Raw genomic sequence first — 17,603 nt, 5'->3', positions numbered from 1 at the left:
AGTACTAATCCTATTGGTTGATATAGACAACTGCTCCACTGGCCATTTCCAGGATTATATAATAAAGTGCACCACCTGCTACTACAAGATAAAAAATAAAAATGAATAAAAATGGCCAATCCTGGAGACCGCACCAGACGAAGGCCACTTTCCACTATTGTAAAGCAAGCCATGTTTGTCTGACAGCACAGGGAACATCAATATGTCATACAATATGTCCATCTTGAGGCATCCACCCAATGTTTTATATTGTAATTGGAGTCCACAAAAAATATTTTACAAGGGAAATCTCACACTCATAAAATATAAGGTCCTCATATGACTGTTAAAATGAAAATCTGCTTGAATTTTGATATTTGTTAATACAGATCAGAGTAATTTACCATATTAGGTCTGAACAGGGGCATTTTTAGGCTGGGTTCACACAGGAGTTTTTTGGTCTGGATTTTGATGCGGAATTTTGCGGCAAAATCAGGCTAAAAGAAAACGCCTCCCATTGAATTCAATGGGTTTCACTCACGGAAAAAAGAAGCCTCATGCCCTTTCTTCAGACGGATTCCACGGCTGATTCAGCCACGGATGTCTGCCTCGCGACACTCCCTCCCAACTAGGCCCATTCATTTAGGCATGATGAAAAGCTTTTGACTTCACATGGCTCCGTAGGTGATAACAACTATTGATGCAGAAGCATTTACCAAAAAAAAGCCAGGTCTCTGAAAATAGTCAGGGCTCCATGGCTACAAGCTGCGCCAATAAAGGTCCTTATACATGGGCATACTCTATTCTGTACCCATGGTAACTATCAATTGACAATATGTTGATTGCCACTTATTATGTAACTGGTATTACTACTGTTATTATGTTACTGGTATTATTACTGTTACTGTGTTACTGTTATCTTCCTACACAATGACTGTAAGAAGGGGAATTACAATCATCACCGACACATCCCCTGTTTACACGAAGAAATGTGTTGCCGATAAACAAGCATTTTTACACCCACAGAAACAATGGCCCAGATTTACTGACAGACAGTGTAAGCTTAAACAAATAGTCATAAAGCCCCTTTTTCTGAGAATCCAAACCCCTATGTCTATCAAGTCAAAAACTTTTGCCCAAACTAGATGTGTCAAAGATGCGACAAAGAAGTGCCACATTGAGACAAAGATGCTCGATGTTTACTCAGGTGTATAGTTGTAATCACAGTAATACATTTCAGCCAATGTGATCAGTGAACTGTTTACTGAGCACCAGTGTTACCTCACATTCACACAACCAAGTTTCACCTGTGATTTACCGGCCTGACCAGTATACCAGGAGAGGTTCTCCTAGCAGTACAGTTATCTAGGCTGTCTCCCAGCGACATACTGTCTTGTCAGTGGCAGAAATACTGGGGTAGCAGTGGTAGCAACTGCCACAGGGTCCGGGACATTAGGGGGCCTGGCGGGCACTTGATGTTTGTTTTTTTTTGCAATAGACCGTTACCTGCTGGAGTAACCCCAGCCATATATACGTACTGATCTCCACAACTGCTCATGGCTGCCTGCGGAAGGGGAGGCGGCTGTGATCAGGAGCGGGAATGGATAAGTGAGGCCGCGGGCCTACAAATCCCACAAACACTTTTATCATTATACTCTGGGATCTTTTCAGATGCCAGAGTATAATGATCGAGTGGCCAGGGGCTGAGGGAACACAAAAAACACTCTTACTTACCTCTCCTGCGCTATGGCAGGCTTCGGGCCTGTTTGGTGACGTCACACAGGTCAGGCCGGCATCTTTATGTGTCACAACGCAGGCCTGGCTCACCTAATGTCTGGTCCAACATTGGAGATGGCTGAAAGCAACGGGGAATGCACCGGAGCCAGGGAAAGGTAAGTAACATTGTTTTTTATGTCTGTATCCTCCCCTGGGGCATAATAGCGTGTGCTGGGGCCACTATGGGGCATAATAGTGTGTGCAGGGGCCACTATGGAGCATAATAGTGTTTGCTGGGGCCACTATGGGGCATAATAGTGTGTGCAGGGGCCACTACATGGCATAATAGTGTGGCACAATAGTGTGTGTAGTGGGGTATAATAGTATGTGCAGGAATGCCGTTTGTGCTGGAGGGGTCAAGGGGGTCCATGTCAAATGTTCACCTTGGGGCCCAGCCATTCCTAGTTACATCACTGTGTCCTGTGATGATTATGTCAACAGCCTAGATAACTGTTTTGCTAGGAGACCCTCTCCCGGATACTGTTCAGGCTGGTAAATCCAGCCAACACATGGACCAAGTTTCACGGGTGAAACTCAGTCATGTCAATGCGGGACTACAAATTTCAATTGTTTGTCTGATCACTTTTGTGTCAAAGACCTTCAGGCGATGTGTCAAAGAAGCGACTCCTATGACCAAAGATGACCTACGATTCATGTTAGTAAATGGAGTTGCATTGTGACTGACTTCAAATAGCAAAAGAGTCAAGCAATGTGGTATTAGCCTCAATTGTCAGCTTTGCCCACCATTTACATGCAGGTAGGCTGTAGGCATCAAAGCTAGATGGAGAATTGAATAATTTTTAGGCTGTGTTCAGACATTGCATTTTAATACATTTTTGGAAAATGCTATGAAAAATGTTTGTTTTTTTAAAAGGCACATGTGTTTTGCATTTTTTATAATATATGTATGCCCTATAAAAATAAAACAAAAAAATATGCATTAAAAAAAAGAGTTTTTCCATTGTACTTTTCAACTGTGCTGCAAAAAATGCATCAAAAACACATTGTGTGAACACAGCTGAAACATGGTAGAATTGTTCATCTAGCTCTGAAGTTATACATACATGCAGTCGGGTACATACAAGCAAACAATTCTCAACTGTGTTGCAAAAATGCTTAAAAAAATTGGGTGAAGGCAGCCTATGGGATGAAACCTGTTATGTATACCATTATTGAGTGCGTAGTCACACAGAGCATTTAATGAGGATCAGCCTTAGCCTGCATCACTTGTAGCTCAGAAAAGTACATGTTCTTTAATAGATATATCGGTAATCTTGGTGTCTTATCAGAGACAGCCCCTTTCAGTTTTCACTTACACTGGTTTCACACCAGCATTCGGCACTCTGTATTAGGTTTCCGTCTTCTGCCGGCAGAAGACGTAAACCTGTCATGCCAAGTCTGGCCATGAGCGCTGGTGAGCGTTTTGAGCTCTCCGCGGCAAAACCGTTTTTTTAAACCGGGAACAGAGTACTGCATGTCTGACTTTGTGTCCGGTTAAAAAAAAAACGTTTTGCCGCGGAGAGCATAAAACGCTCACCGGCACTCACGGCAGGACACTTTTCAAACCCATTCAAATGAATGGGTTTGAAACATGACTGCAGGTTTCCATCTCCTGCCCTGTTTTGTGCATGAAACGGAAACCTGCAGAACGGAGTCTCGGGCACAGATGTGAACGAGCCCTTAGCTGCCTGCTGCATGTTGGGCTCCTATCATCCCTGGCAAACTTTTTGTTTCATTTCTAGGAATAGGTTATTGAAGCCAATAAAGAAACAGTAACTGACAAGGATGATTATCTTTCCTTCCCGCTCACATCAAGAATAATATAGACATGCTAATCCAGCTGAAGACCTACTGACACCTCTCCATCCATTCACACCTGTTACCGTTCTGGGTTTCCATTCATGAATCCACTTATAAAATGCAAGCAGGACTTTTCTCTCTTCATCTTTCCACATTTTTCATGCAGAAACCCAGCAGATCCCATTATAGTGTATGGAGTCCGCGGAATTCCATAGGTGACTGCTTTTTTAAGCAGATTAGGTTTCCTTTCCTGGGTCCCCATCGTGAACAAATATAGGTTAAGACCATAGGAGCAACATTAGCATTATAATTACTTACTGTACATAGACTAATACATATATAATTATATTTCTTTCATTATTTATTTTCTACAGTCAGCACTTAGTCTTGGTGGTTGAAGGATCACATAGTTTGGTTAAATCACCGGACAGAAGACACTCAAAACATACATATCACATCATTTCCATATATAAGGGAGCCTTCACATGGAATAAACGCTCGCTCATTCTGTACGTAACACTTGTTCAGAGTGAGCGGTGTTAAAACAGATCCCATTGATTTCTATGCGTGCCGGCATATGCGCGTATTACATTTAAAGCAATAGGTAATAAAGCCTCCCATTGATTTCAATGGGGAGCACGCGTATGCCGGCACCCATAAAACAGATCCCATTGATTTCTAACGCCGCTCACTCTGAACGAGTTTTACGTTCAGAATGAGCGGAGCGTTTACTCCGTGTGACGGCTCCCTAAAGAAGCACTCCAGTAAGAGTTTAGTTTTCTCCCCTCTGTTTTAATACCTGAGCCTGAGGGTAGTGTATTGTTACAGAAAACCTTATTTCACAATCAATCCACAAATTACAGCAGTCAAATCCAGGTCTTGAGATACCAACACCGCTCCTGTATAGACAGTGCACCACGTCCCTGTAATTATCTACAGGGCAGGCAATTGTAGTTTATCAGTGATATAAATCAGACTACTCATACTTCTGCAGTCCTCTTAGGAATACTTCCATTTAGTCAATTTTTTTAGCATCATAAATCCAACCACAGAGAGAGCATGTTATGAGGTGTATCCTACTAAATCAATCCATTGATATTTATATATCCAGTGATATTTCGAGGGGGCACACCCCTTCCACATGCACTGTCAGAATAACTTACTGACAACTTTATTGTGATGTTATGTGCTCCCCTCCAGAGCACTTACCTCCTCCCTGCTCCTCTGATACATACAGTTTTTCCTGTATGAATGATGACGAACTCAATGCGAGTCTATTAGATTCAGGCTATGACTCCCATAGACCTGCATTGTGAGTTTAACCTCCTTTTCCTAAAGGAAACACTGTGCACATCAGAGTAGCAGAGTGGAGTCTGTGCTCCTGACAGAGAGCACATCACCAAAAAGCTATAAGTAAGTTATTCAATAACATTACACTATGTGCAGGCTAATTTTTAAACATGGCAGACAAAAACTAATTTTTCTGGAGAGCTTAGTGAAGTTGTCCCTTTAACCTTTTTCAAGCATATCTTAATCTGACAAAAAAGTAAGATTTTGACTCTCATAAGTACCAAAACCCTTACTTTTACTTTGATATTGACAGAAGGCACTTGCTTATTTTGATCACCTCCAGATACTCTTAGAAGGTTTACTGCTGTGGTTAACCCACATGGTATATACCTAGGAAATATGTATATTCAAAATTTTTTGTTCTTGGTGGAATAATGTGTGCAATTTCATTTTATGATCACAAAATAATCACAATGTTCTGTAAGTAAAACATTCAAGACTAGGCAGTTTGGTAAGCCATGTGGTTTCCTTAAGACTTTAAGAAAGTCACCTTGTCTCCTATGGAAGCAAGGCTGCTATAATATTGGTGCGTAAACATCTTTGGTATGTAACATTTTGATAACTGATATGTTAGGAATATCTGCTTTTCTGTTATGGTATAAGTTTCCTTAGTAACATTTTATTTTCTACCAAGGCATTTATAATTTGCTCACGATAGTCAAAAGTTACTACTGAAAGGAACACTTTGCACAGATGGTTGGCATGGCATAGCATATATCTGTAATACTGCGATTGCCTTCCTGAGTGAAGTCTTGACAGGATTGATGCTTATGACTGACTATCCATGTAACTCTGCCCCAGGGAGTTCAAGCTGTTCCAATGGCCCTGCAATGCTAGACATCCCCACAATAACAATTCTTCACACCCACTTTTGCCCAACACGGTCACTCTCCAGTTGGAAGAGTCGAGCATTAACACCACCTTTCAGCAGTGTATTTCAATCTTCATTTTAGACATTGAAAGATGGGTACCATGAGCCTGTTTCAGATGTTTTCTTGCTGGCCTCCTTCCAACTTATCCTGCTGATAGGCCTTTAACGACTGTGGATAGGACCACCATGTTCAGGGGAGGGGCGCTGCAGCTGCACAAGATGCTTGATGGACACGCAGGACCTTTTATGGAGATTTGTACATGTTGGCATTCTCACACTGGGAATCATTCAGTGGCACTAAAACTGCATTTGCAGCAAAGCTTTGCTATAGAGGGTTAACATTTTTTTATAAGTAAGGTTATTCTTCAAAGAGTTTAGGCCGTCAATTATTTCAATAAGATTGTTTCCTGAGCATAAGTGTAGCTGAAATAAGCTACGCAGCAAAAATGACGCTCAAGTCTGGTATACATGAAAAAATCTTCATGTTGTCATGTCTAAAGCACATGGACAGGAGAATTGCACCATATCTGGGATCTTGTCAGAAAGAAAATTTATAACCGCATAGATCTTGTGCCGACATTTCTATGTAGACGATTTTCATTAATGACCTTTTCATTATTCTATAGTGGAAAGAAAATATCCCTGTGCTAGCTACAAAGTTCTTGTTGTTTTTAGGTTTTCCAGTAAAACTCATGTGTGACCTAGTGTGTGATATCTATGGAGTAACCCCAGATAGCAGGCCAGCTGTGTGATCTATGCAAGGTTCGTATATGAAACATTTATTTCTGGGAGTTTATGGATGGGAATTTATTAAATTACTGATGACAATGATGATGATAAAGAAAACCACAACAGTCCATGTGCTAGAAATCATCGACAAGGTCATGGAAAATCATAAAATCCTACCGTCACCATCTAATCTAGGCAAATATAAGAATAATAATGTTTCTTTCTTTTGTATTTTTAACTGTATATAGTATATTGTCTTAACTACATATCACTGACGTCTGAAGTGAAATGTGATTTACAATATACTGTAGGTCATACCATACAAACACGTTACCTGCTACTTGTTATAGTAAAAGTGTGAAGTTTAATACTGTCACATTAATAATATTGATATGCACAACAAAGTAAATAATTCTATAGATAACATTGTTTATTGTACCAATATGAATAATAAAAAATAAAGATTTTGATGTTGCTTTTTTCCTTTATTTATAACTTTACAAAACAGGTAATAGCCATGCCATTCAGACTTTATAATCCGAGTATTTTGTCTTATTTACATTTTTCTTTATTAGATTTTTGTTATTGGTCTTGTTTATTAGTAATTTAGAATTAATTTTGCTCTCAACAGCTTTTACCTTATTTATTATTTTAAAAAAACATCTTTCAAAATCACAAAATCAAGATATTCAAGCTATCTCATTTCCCTAATTGATATTTACAATAAAACATTTGTACATACCCACATCCTACTGCAACACAAGTATGTGCTATATATAAAGAGTATCACTAATACATGACCCCTAGAGTATATTGTAGCCAAGCATTGATACAACACTGACCTTATGACCTTAAAGAGAAGAATATTAAAAAATTGTTACCCTTTATGTATATGTATACTATTCACTGTATATGTCCATAAAACCAGGCTAGAATGGAATATATTCTACTGATCTAAATAAATCCATAAAGTCTTACTAAAATAGACAATAAAATAAATTGGTTAATAATATTTTTAGTTTCACCTTAAAGGAAATAAAAATGGATATGCCATATAAATAAAGTCCAAATGAAACAATCTTATTATATCAATAACTAAATATATTTATTAATAAAACATTATAGAATAAACATTTAGGACATAAAATACAGGTATCTGCATTATGTAGTAATAGAAAGCTCCTCTAAGAAAAGATGTGGCTATATTGTGTCTTGCTGATCATATAAATCATTATCAGCAAAATCTTGTATAAGAAATGTGGTAACACCTTCCATTATCAGGCCGCACATAGAGGGATTCGTCGTCTTTCATCTGAGCAGTATTCCAATATCTTTCACTATCAGGATGTCAGTTGATAAAAGCATATATGACAAGATATTTGCAGTCATGGGATGACTATCCACACGCAAATTAATTTTCATTCTCGCAAATCCTGTTTGCTGTCTGTATATTTTTTATGTTAAAGTTGGTTTTAGGGAGAATTGAAAACATTTAAATTTTCTCAGTTTTTCAGACAAAATTGAGTATTTTTGTGGTTTACACATAATAACCACTAACTACCATCACTTTGTATTATTTCATTAGTAGTTATTGCTATGTATATAAAAAGAGAAGCCATCAACTCTTCCGACATGTCCATTTTAGTAAAAACTATGAAATAATAATTGTGGAACATCTCTGTTCTCATCCTAGAAATGAATGAAAACATTGACAACTAGATGTTTCCAGTTGTGTCCCTACAAAACCTGAAATTGGCCAGTCAATGCTGACAGGATGAAGGGCACACCCCTGAACCAATAACACCCAATTGTCAATTTCCTAAATATTCAGGAAGAATAACCCAACATAGATCTACAGAAAATAAGTTACAGAATTATTAATGGAGAATGCAGGGATTTACTAAAACAAACATGTCAGGGGACGGGTCTTCTCCAATCAGTCCTCTCCAATTTCCATGTTTTCAGGAACAAAGAAAACATGCACTACAGTATAATATATTGTTTTTGTTCTATAATTTCTTTGTTTTTTGATAATTTAAAGTTATTACATTTTCCCTAAACAAAAAACTATATAGACATGGCCAGTGCATGGATGGATCAGATTGAAAGTTTAATTTGGAATCAACTCTGATATTTCCAAAGGGCACAAGTGGGAACAGTGGCAATTGCTAGTGCTACTACTGTTAAGTTGGCCCTATATGTACTGATTTTTGTTTTTGCTTGTTCTCTGTGTGAACGTTCCTGACCAATCGCCCTTCAGTAATGAGGTATAAGTTTGGCACCTGCTGGATTGCCTAGTATATTCAATGTGCCCTGTAGACAGTTTGCAGTCCCCACTTCATCATACTGCTAAGTACAAGTCACTATTCAGTCAATATTCTGCAGCCTTCAGAAATTGTTTTGAAATATACCTAAGGAAGAAGCCGAGAGCTTCGAAAGCTTGTAATCTGTCATCATTATTAGTTAGCCATTAAAAAAGGTATCAACTACTGAAGACTTCCAAGTTTGTTTGTTTTTTACTATTAAGTCAATACAAATATTAAACCAAAGACAATTATTATTATTATTATCAGCAAATCGCACCAAATTGTCTGAATCTGCCATCCAATATCTAATGTCTACAGGAATGTTTACGGCTATGCAATGTGCGCACTCAAGTCCTTAAACCGTGGTACTGTGCCTGGGAACAGAGCATGCTAGTAGAAATGTACATTTAATACAGATTACCTTTAATATTAAGTGTAGCTTGAGTGGAGCGATAGGAATGTAGAAGGGACTGACACGGTAATCTGAAGACATCTTAATGCTTGTACTAATAAGCCCATAAATCACTATGCAGCTGAGAAAGACTTCTTAATAGATGTATTGTTTTTCGCTAAATAAGCAAACCTATTTATACAAGTTCACGATAAGAATATATGTGTAATAGTGAGGCCCACTATGTTTATTTTTGGAGGCAAGACAGGAAAAAATGCCATCTATGCCCCCTCCCATTGGGACATATTAGTCCCGTCAGTCAATGAACTGATAAATATTACTTTGTCAGAACTTGCTGTGTGATCCTGGAGAAATGAGGTGCAGTGGTTCTTGTTAGTTGTTGGTGTGGCTGAGAATGGGTTAACAGTGACTTTCTCTCCCTTTCTGTGTTTTCTTTTCTTCCTTCAATCAGTAAATCTCTCTTTCTCCTCCTCTGTGTTTCTCTTTCCCTTCTCTATGTATTCCCTCTGCAGCTCAGTGTGTGTTCTGCTGGAAAGAAAAATCACATTGGATCTCTTTCCAGCCCATACCAGCTGGGAAAAAAAACTGGCCCAGAGAGAGAGGGCCTAGCGTAACTCTCGCTGTGCAAATGTATATTTTCCTTACTATATTAACTGCCTGTGCATTATTAGCAGAATTTATAGGGGAAATGATGATAACTTATGTTTATTTGCTGAAAAAACTCCAGAGGAATAACATTTGGTCTGTCTGGCTGAGTCTGCCGTAGTGTCCAGTGCGTTTTTCCACCACTGAGTGTACATTTAGAGACTGGTTTTATACCAAACTTTGTGCTAACATTTACCTCAACGTGAAAATATCCCTGTTATTGCTTATTCAAAGGGAGTCTATCAGCAGTAAATTGGTTATAGACGTAATCCCGGTACCTTGTAGAGATGATTCTAGTTTCCAAAAATGTCTCGTTTACTCAGCTTTGGAGCCCCATTTTTGTGCAGATGGCGGTTGTATTCCTATGCAGATGAGTAGGAAAGTGTGAACAGAGCTGAGACCAAAGCCCAGACAAGCTGAGGCATTCCCCCATAGCTGAGGCATATTTGGAAATCGTACAATCACCTCTACAAGGTATTGGGATTAGGTTTAAACTATTTGTGACAAGTCACCCTGTAGAAAATAATGATGTTGTATGTGACTGTGATGCGACTTGTCATGTGCAACATTCCATTATTTTCTATGGGAGAAGAAAATAACAAGGTTAAAAATAAACAAGGCCAAGACATTGCTTCAAAGTCACATGCTGTCATATGCTGCGACTTTTCAGTTGTGATAATTATTGCCAAAAAATGTCACCTATGTAGCCCCAGCTTCACTTAACATATAATATTGTTCTAATTGCTCCACATTCCAGCCCTGTCTCGAGATTTTACTACTAGGGACATAGAAAATCATTAGTGCTCATATATCTGTTTTGTTACAATGGTAAGCCTAGTATAATGCCACAGTCATAGCGTGTATGCCATATTTATACATTTCTCAAATACTGACAGCTCCAATGTCTTTCTATAAACAGGCCTGGGCTGAGGAGTCGCAATAGTTAGGCATTCATAAGTTGAACAAAACCAATGGACAATTTGCATAGCTATTTAGCACCCATAGCCGGATAGAAATATGTTGATTGGCATTATAACTAATACCAGCGGACACCAAACTGCCTGCATAGGAAACTGTGGGATCAGTTTTCTCATCCTTTTAACTCTACTACCTTATCACACCATAACAGGGTCTGTATATTTAACAAGGACCTTTCACCTCCTCCGTCAAGTTCAGTCTTTGCATCATTGAATAGTTTCTATTTCACTGATCCTGGCACAGTTAGAATTTTTTTTCTATAATTCCCACCATTCTCCACCATTAAGTGCTATTAGTTTTGGTGCCTGCTGTGCTATTTAAGCTCTGTATTGTCAGGAGGGCGGTGTCACACAGGAGCACATAAGGGGTTCTAACATTGTCCGCCTCTGATGGGAGCTCTTAGGCTGAAGCCCCACGTTAAAAAATGCAGTGGTTTTGCCACTACAGAAATGCGGCATTTTACATTACCTACAAAGTGAATGCGATTCTGGCTAATCCCATCCACACATTGCAGAAAAAAATCTGCAGTGCAAAAGCTGCATTTTCAAAAACATTTCTGTTTTCGCTACAAAAAAACCCAATGTATTTCAACAGCATTTTTTCTTACTCACAGCCCTTACCTGCTTCTGCTTGACACAGCTCTTCTGACAATACAGAGCCTAAGTAGCATATCAGGCACCAAAACTAACAGCACTTATTGCTTGAGAATGGTGTGGGCTAGAGAAAAAAATCCAACTGTGCTGGAATCAGTGGAGCAGAAGCTATTAACATATACTAAGAATTGGTATTGTCGGAGAAGGTGAAAGGTGCTCTTTAATGGTGGTTTGACTTGTTTTTTTTTTTCATATACCCTGTTTTTATTAAAGTGATTCTAAAAAATTTTTTTTAAAAAAAACAGTTTTCAACTAATAGCACGTAGGAGTAGCCTTTATAAAGATGATTCATCTCTTACCTTTATCTCGAAGGTACGCGCTGCCGTTTTTGAATTTTTCTTCTTTTCTTCTTTATGCTAATTGTACTCAGAGAGCACAATTAGCGCCGCCAATGTCCATCGGCCATTTTGCGGTGGTCTCTTACACCCAGCCTTATCCACAGTTATTAGAATGTGGTCATTGATATGGCAGTCAGAAGCAAACAGGGCTTCCTTTAGTAAATATAAGAACAAGACTATCGCTAAAGACACACATGGAGTTTTCATTTTTCACGGGGCCTCTGTTGCATTTTTTGTTCCCTTATTAAATGTCTAAAACACTTGTAATTCCATAGCTAAAATTAACATGCTGTGATTTTCAAGTCCGTATTTTTAAAAATGCAGTTTTTTTTCCACAAAATGTGTGAATGAGATTAAATTAAATCTCTTTCACTTTTCTGGTACTCTAAAATGCATACATTTTTTATGGTGCATTTCCACAACAGAAAAAAACACTGCTTTTCTGCAATGTTAGGGTGCATTCACACTATGTATACACTGAGTTGATTCTGAACGTAAAACACGTTCAGAATCAGCACAAAGCAAATCCCATTCATTTCAATGAGAGCCGGCATACGTGCGCTCCCCATTGAAATGAATGGGCTGCTTTTTTCCCTATTGATTTCAATGTGATATGTGCGTATCACATTGAAACCAATAGGGAAAAAAAAGAGATATAGTGAAAACTCCCAAGAATTCTTCTACTTTAAAGCCGTAGGCCCCACAGCGGAAACATCGCAGAAAAAAAGTGACGTTATACAGTCCCTGCAAAATCGATGGGATTCTAACAGAAAAATATGCTCAGCAGATTTGCTGCGATTTCCAAAACCATTGTGGTTTTGGAAATCACACCATGTCAAATATACCTACAGAAATGCCGGCAGTTATCTTATAGGTATGATGAAAGCAGAAAGAGACTTTCGGTAAAAAACATGATGCATTGCCACTAGAGATGAGCGAACAGTGTTCTATCGAACTCATGTTCGATCGGATATTAGGCTGTTCGGCATGTTCGAATCGAATCGAACACCGCGTGGTAAAGTGCGCCATTACTCGATTCCCCTCCCACCTTCCCTGGCGCCTTTTTTGCTCCAATAACAGCGCAGGGTAGGTGGGACAGGAACTACGACACCGGTGACGTTGAAAAAAGTAGGCAAAACCCATTGGCTGCCGAAAACATGTGACCTCTAATTTAAAAGAACAGCGACGCCCAGCTTCGCGTCATTCTGAGCTTGCAATTCACCGGGGACGGAGGTTTCCGTCCAGTTAGCTAGGGCTTAGATTCTGGGTAGGCAGGGACAGGCTAGGATAGGAAGGAGAAGACAACCACAACAGCTCTTGTAAGAGCTAAATTCCAGGGAGAAGCTTGTCAGTGTAACGTGGCACTGACGGGCTCAATCGCCGCAACCCAGCTTTCCCAGGATCCTGAATGGAATACACTGTCAGTGTATTCCCGTATACCCGATATATACCCCCGATACCCGTTCCAACGGTGTGCCCCCCCACCTTCACCCCAGAAATACCCTGCAAGTCCCCTAGCAATAGAATTGGGGCTATATACACCCACTATTTTTGCTACTGCCATATAGTGCCATTGTCTCACTGGGAATTCAAAGAATATATTGGGCTTACATATAACTTCAATTCCAGGGAGAAGCTTGTCAGTGTAACGTGGCACTGATGGGCTCAATCGCCGCAACCCAGCTTTCCCAGGATCCTGAATGGAATACACTGACAGTGTATTCCCGTATACCCGATATATACCCCCGATACCCGTTCCAACGGTGTGCCCCCCCCACCTTCACCCCAGAAATACACTGCAAGTCCCCTAGCAATAGAATTGGGGCTATATACACCCACTATTTTTGCTACTGCCATATAGTGCCATTGTCTGACTGGGAATTCAAAGAATATATTGGGGTTACGTGCACCCACAATTTTTGCTACTGGTATATAGTGCCATTGTCTGACTGGGAATTCAAAGAATATATTGGGGTTATAAATACCCTCATTTCTTGCTACTGGTATATAGTGCCATTGTCTGACTGGGAATTCAAAGAATATATTGGGGTTACAAATACCCTCATTTCTTGCTACTGCCATATAGTGCCAGTTTCTGACTGGTAATTCAAAGAATATATTGGGGTTATAAATACCCTCATTTCTTGCTACTGGTATATAGTGCCATTGTCTGACTGGGAATTCAAAGAATATATTGGGGTTATAAATACCCTCATTTCTTGCTACTGGTATATAGTGCCATTGTCTGACTGGGAATTCAAAGAATATATTGGGGTTACAAATACCCTCATTTCTTGCTACTGCCATATAGTGCCAGTTTCTGACTGGTAATTCAAAGAATATATTGGGGTTACGTGCACCCACAATTTTTGCTACTGGTATATAGTGCCATTATCTCACTGGGAATTCAAAGAATATATTGGGGTTACAAATACCCTCATTTCTTGCTACTGGTATATAGTGCCATTGTCTGACTGGGAATTCAAAGAATATATTGGGGTTATAAATACCCTCATTTCTTGCTACTGGTATATAGTGCCATTGTCTGACTGGGAATTCAAAGAATATATTGGGGTTACAAATACCCTCATTTCTTGCTACTGCCATATAGTGCCATTGTCTGACTGGGAATTCAAAGAATATATTGGGGTTACAAATACCCTCATTTCTTGCTACTGCCATATAGTGCCAGTTTCTGACTGGTAATTCAAAGAATATATTGGGGTTATAAATACCCTCATTTCTTGCTACTGGTATATAGTGCCATTGTCTGACTGGGAATTCAAAGAATATATTGGGGTTATAAATACCCTCATTTCTTGCTACTGGTATATAGTGCCATTGTCTGACTGGGAATTCAAAGAATATATTGGGGTTATAAATATCCTCATTTCTTGCTACTGGTATATAGTGCCATTGTCTGACTGGGAATTCAAAGAATATATTGGGGTTACAAATACCCTCATTTCTTGCTACTGCCATATAGTGCCAGTTTCTGACTGGTAATTCAAAGAATATATTGGGGTTACGTGCACCCACAATTTTTGCTACTGGTATATAGTGCCATTGTCTGACTGGGAATTCAAAGAATATATTGGGGTTATAAATACCCTCATTTCTTGCTACTGGTATATAGTGCCATTGTCTGACTGGGAATTCAAAGAATATATTGGGGTTACGTGCACCCACAATTTTTGCTACTGGTATATAGTGCCAATTTCTAACTGGGAATTCAAAATGCGCAAGGCTCCCGGAAAGGGACGTGGACGAGGCCGTGGGCGAGGTCGGGGGAATGGTTCTGGGGAGCAAGGTAGCAGTGAAGCCACAGGGCGTCCCGTGCCTACTCCTGTGGGGCAGCAAGCATTGCGCCACTCCACAGTGCCAGGGTTGATTGCCACATTAACTAAACTGCAGGGTACAAACCTTAGTAGGCCCGAGAACCAGGAACAGGTCTTGCAATGGCTGTCAGAGAACGCTTACAGCACATTGTCCAGCAGCCAGTCAGACTCTGCCTCCTCTCCTCCTATTACCCAACAGTCTTGTCCTCCTTCCTCCCAAAATTCCCAAGCTTCACAGAACAATAACCCCAACTGTCCCTGCTCCCCAGAGCTGTTCTCCGCTCCTTTCATTGTCCCTCAACCTGCCTCTCCACGTCACGATTCAACGAACCTAACAGAGGAGCATCTGTGTCCAGATGCTCAAACACTAGAGTCTCCTCCATCTCCGTTCGATTTGGTGGTGGATGACCAGCAACCCACCCTAATCGACGATGATGTGACGCAGTTGCCGTCAGGGCATCCAGTTGACCGGCGCATTGTGCGGGAGGAGGAGATGAGACAGGAGTTGGAAGAGGAAGTGGTGGATGATGAGGACACTGACCCGACCTGGACAGGGGGGATGTCAAGCGGGGAAAGTAGTGTGGATGTTGAGGCAGGTGCAGCACCAAAAAGGGTAGCTAGAGGCAGAGGCAGAGGTCAGCAGCTTAGGCGAAGCCAGGCCACACCCGGAATCTCCCAAGATGTTCCAGTTCGTACCCAGCCCCGAAAAACTCCCACCTCGAGGGCACGTTTCTCGAAGGTGTGGAGTTTTTTCAAGGAATGCGCCGAGGACAGATATAGTGTTGTCTGCACAATTTGCCTCTCGAAATTGATTAGGGGCTCTGAGAAGAGCAACCTGTCCACCACTTCAATGCGCCGTCATTTGGAATCCAAGCACTGGAATCAGTGGCAGGCAGCAACGGCAGGACAAAGGCCGCCTGCCGTTCACGCCACTGCCACTGCCTCTGCCACTGCCTCTGCCACTGCCTCTGCCTCTGCCACTGCCACTGCTGACTGTGCTGGCGATGCACTCCAGAGGATGAGCCAGGACACCACTTCATCTGCCTCCGCCACTTTGTTGACTTCTCCCTCATCCTCCCCTGTTCCTGTCTTATCTCCTTCTCCTGCACCATCAAAGGCACCATCAGGCGCTTCTTTACAACAACCCACCATCTCTCAGACATTGGAGCAGCGGCAGAAATACACTGCTAACCACCCACACGCGCAAGCCTTGAACGCCAACATCGCTAAACTGCTGGCCCAGGAGATGTTGGCGTTCCGGCTTGTTGAAACTCCCGCCTTCCTGGACCTGATGGCAACTGCGGCACCTCGCTATGCCGTCCCTAGCCGTCACTACTTCTCCCGGTGTGCCGTCCCCGCCTTGCACCAGCACGTGTCACTCAACATCAGGCGGCCCTTAGTTCCGCGCTTTGCACAAAGGTCCACTTGACCACCGACGCGTGGACAAGTGCATGCGGACAGGGATGCTACATTTCACTGACGGCACACTGGGTGAATGTAGTTGAGGCTGGGACTGCTTCCCAAACTGGCCCGGTGTACCTCGTCTCCCCGCCTAACATTCCTGGCAGGGACACGAGAAGAACACCCCCCTCCTCCTCCTCCTCTACCGCCTCCTCCTCCGCCACCGCCTCCTCCTCCGCCACCGCCTCCTCCTCCGCTGTTAGATTGACCCCAGCTACGAGTTGGAAACGTTGCAGCACTGGCGTTGGTAGACGTCAGCAGGCTGTGCTGAAGCTGATCAGCTTGGGGGACAGACAGCACACTGCCTCCGAGGTGAGGGATGCCCTCCTCGATGAGACGGCAATATGGTTTGAGCCGCTGCACCTGGGCCCAGGCATGGTCGTTTGTGATAATGGCCGGAACCTGGTAGCAGCTCTGGAGCTTGCCGGACTCCAACATGTTCCATGCCTGGCCCACGTCTTCAACCTAGTGGTGCAACGTTTCCTAAAGAGCTACCCCAATGTTCCAGAGCTACTGGTGAAAGTGCGGCGCATGTGCGCCCACTTTCGCAAGTCGACAGTAGCCGCTGCTAGCTTAAAATCTCTCCAGCAACGCCTGCATGTGCCACAACACCGGCTTTTGTGCGACGTCCCCACACGCTGGAACTCAACGTTTCAGATGTTGAATAGAGTGGTTGAGCAGCAGAGACCTTTGATGGAATACCAGCTACAAAACCCTAGGGTGCCACAAAGTCAGCTGCCTCAGTTTCACATCCATGAGTGGCCATGGATGAGAGACCTTTGTGACATCCTACGGGTCTTTGAGGAGTCCACAAGGAGGGTGAGCTCTGAGGATGCGATGGTGAGCCTTACAATCCCGCTCTTGTGTGTTCTGAGAGAATCCCTGATTGACATCAGGGATAACTCAGATCACACAGAGGAGTTAGGGATAGCATCCGATCCGTCACAGCTGGAGAGTAGGTCCACAC

Source organism: Leptodactylus fuscus, chromosome 1 (genome assembly GCF_031893055.1).
Source record: "Leptodactylus fuscus isolate aLepFus1 chromosome 1, aLepFus1.hap2, whole genome shotgun sequence".
Taxonomy (NCBI): domain Eukaryota; kingdom Metazoa; phylum Chordata; class Amphibia; order Anura; family Leptodactylidae; genus Leptodactylus; species Leptodactylus fuscus.
This window is presented reverse-complemented; position numbering follows the sequence as displayed.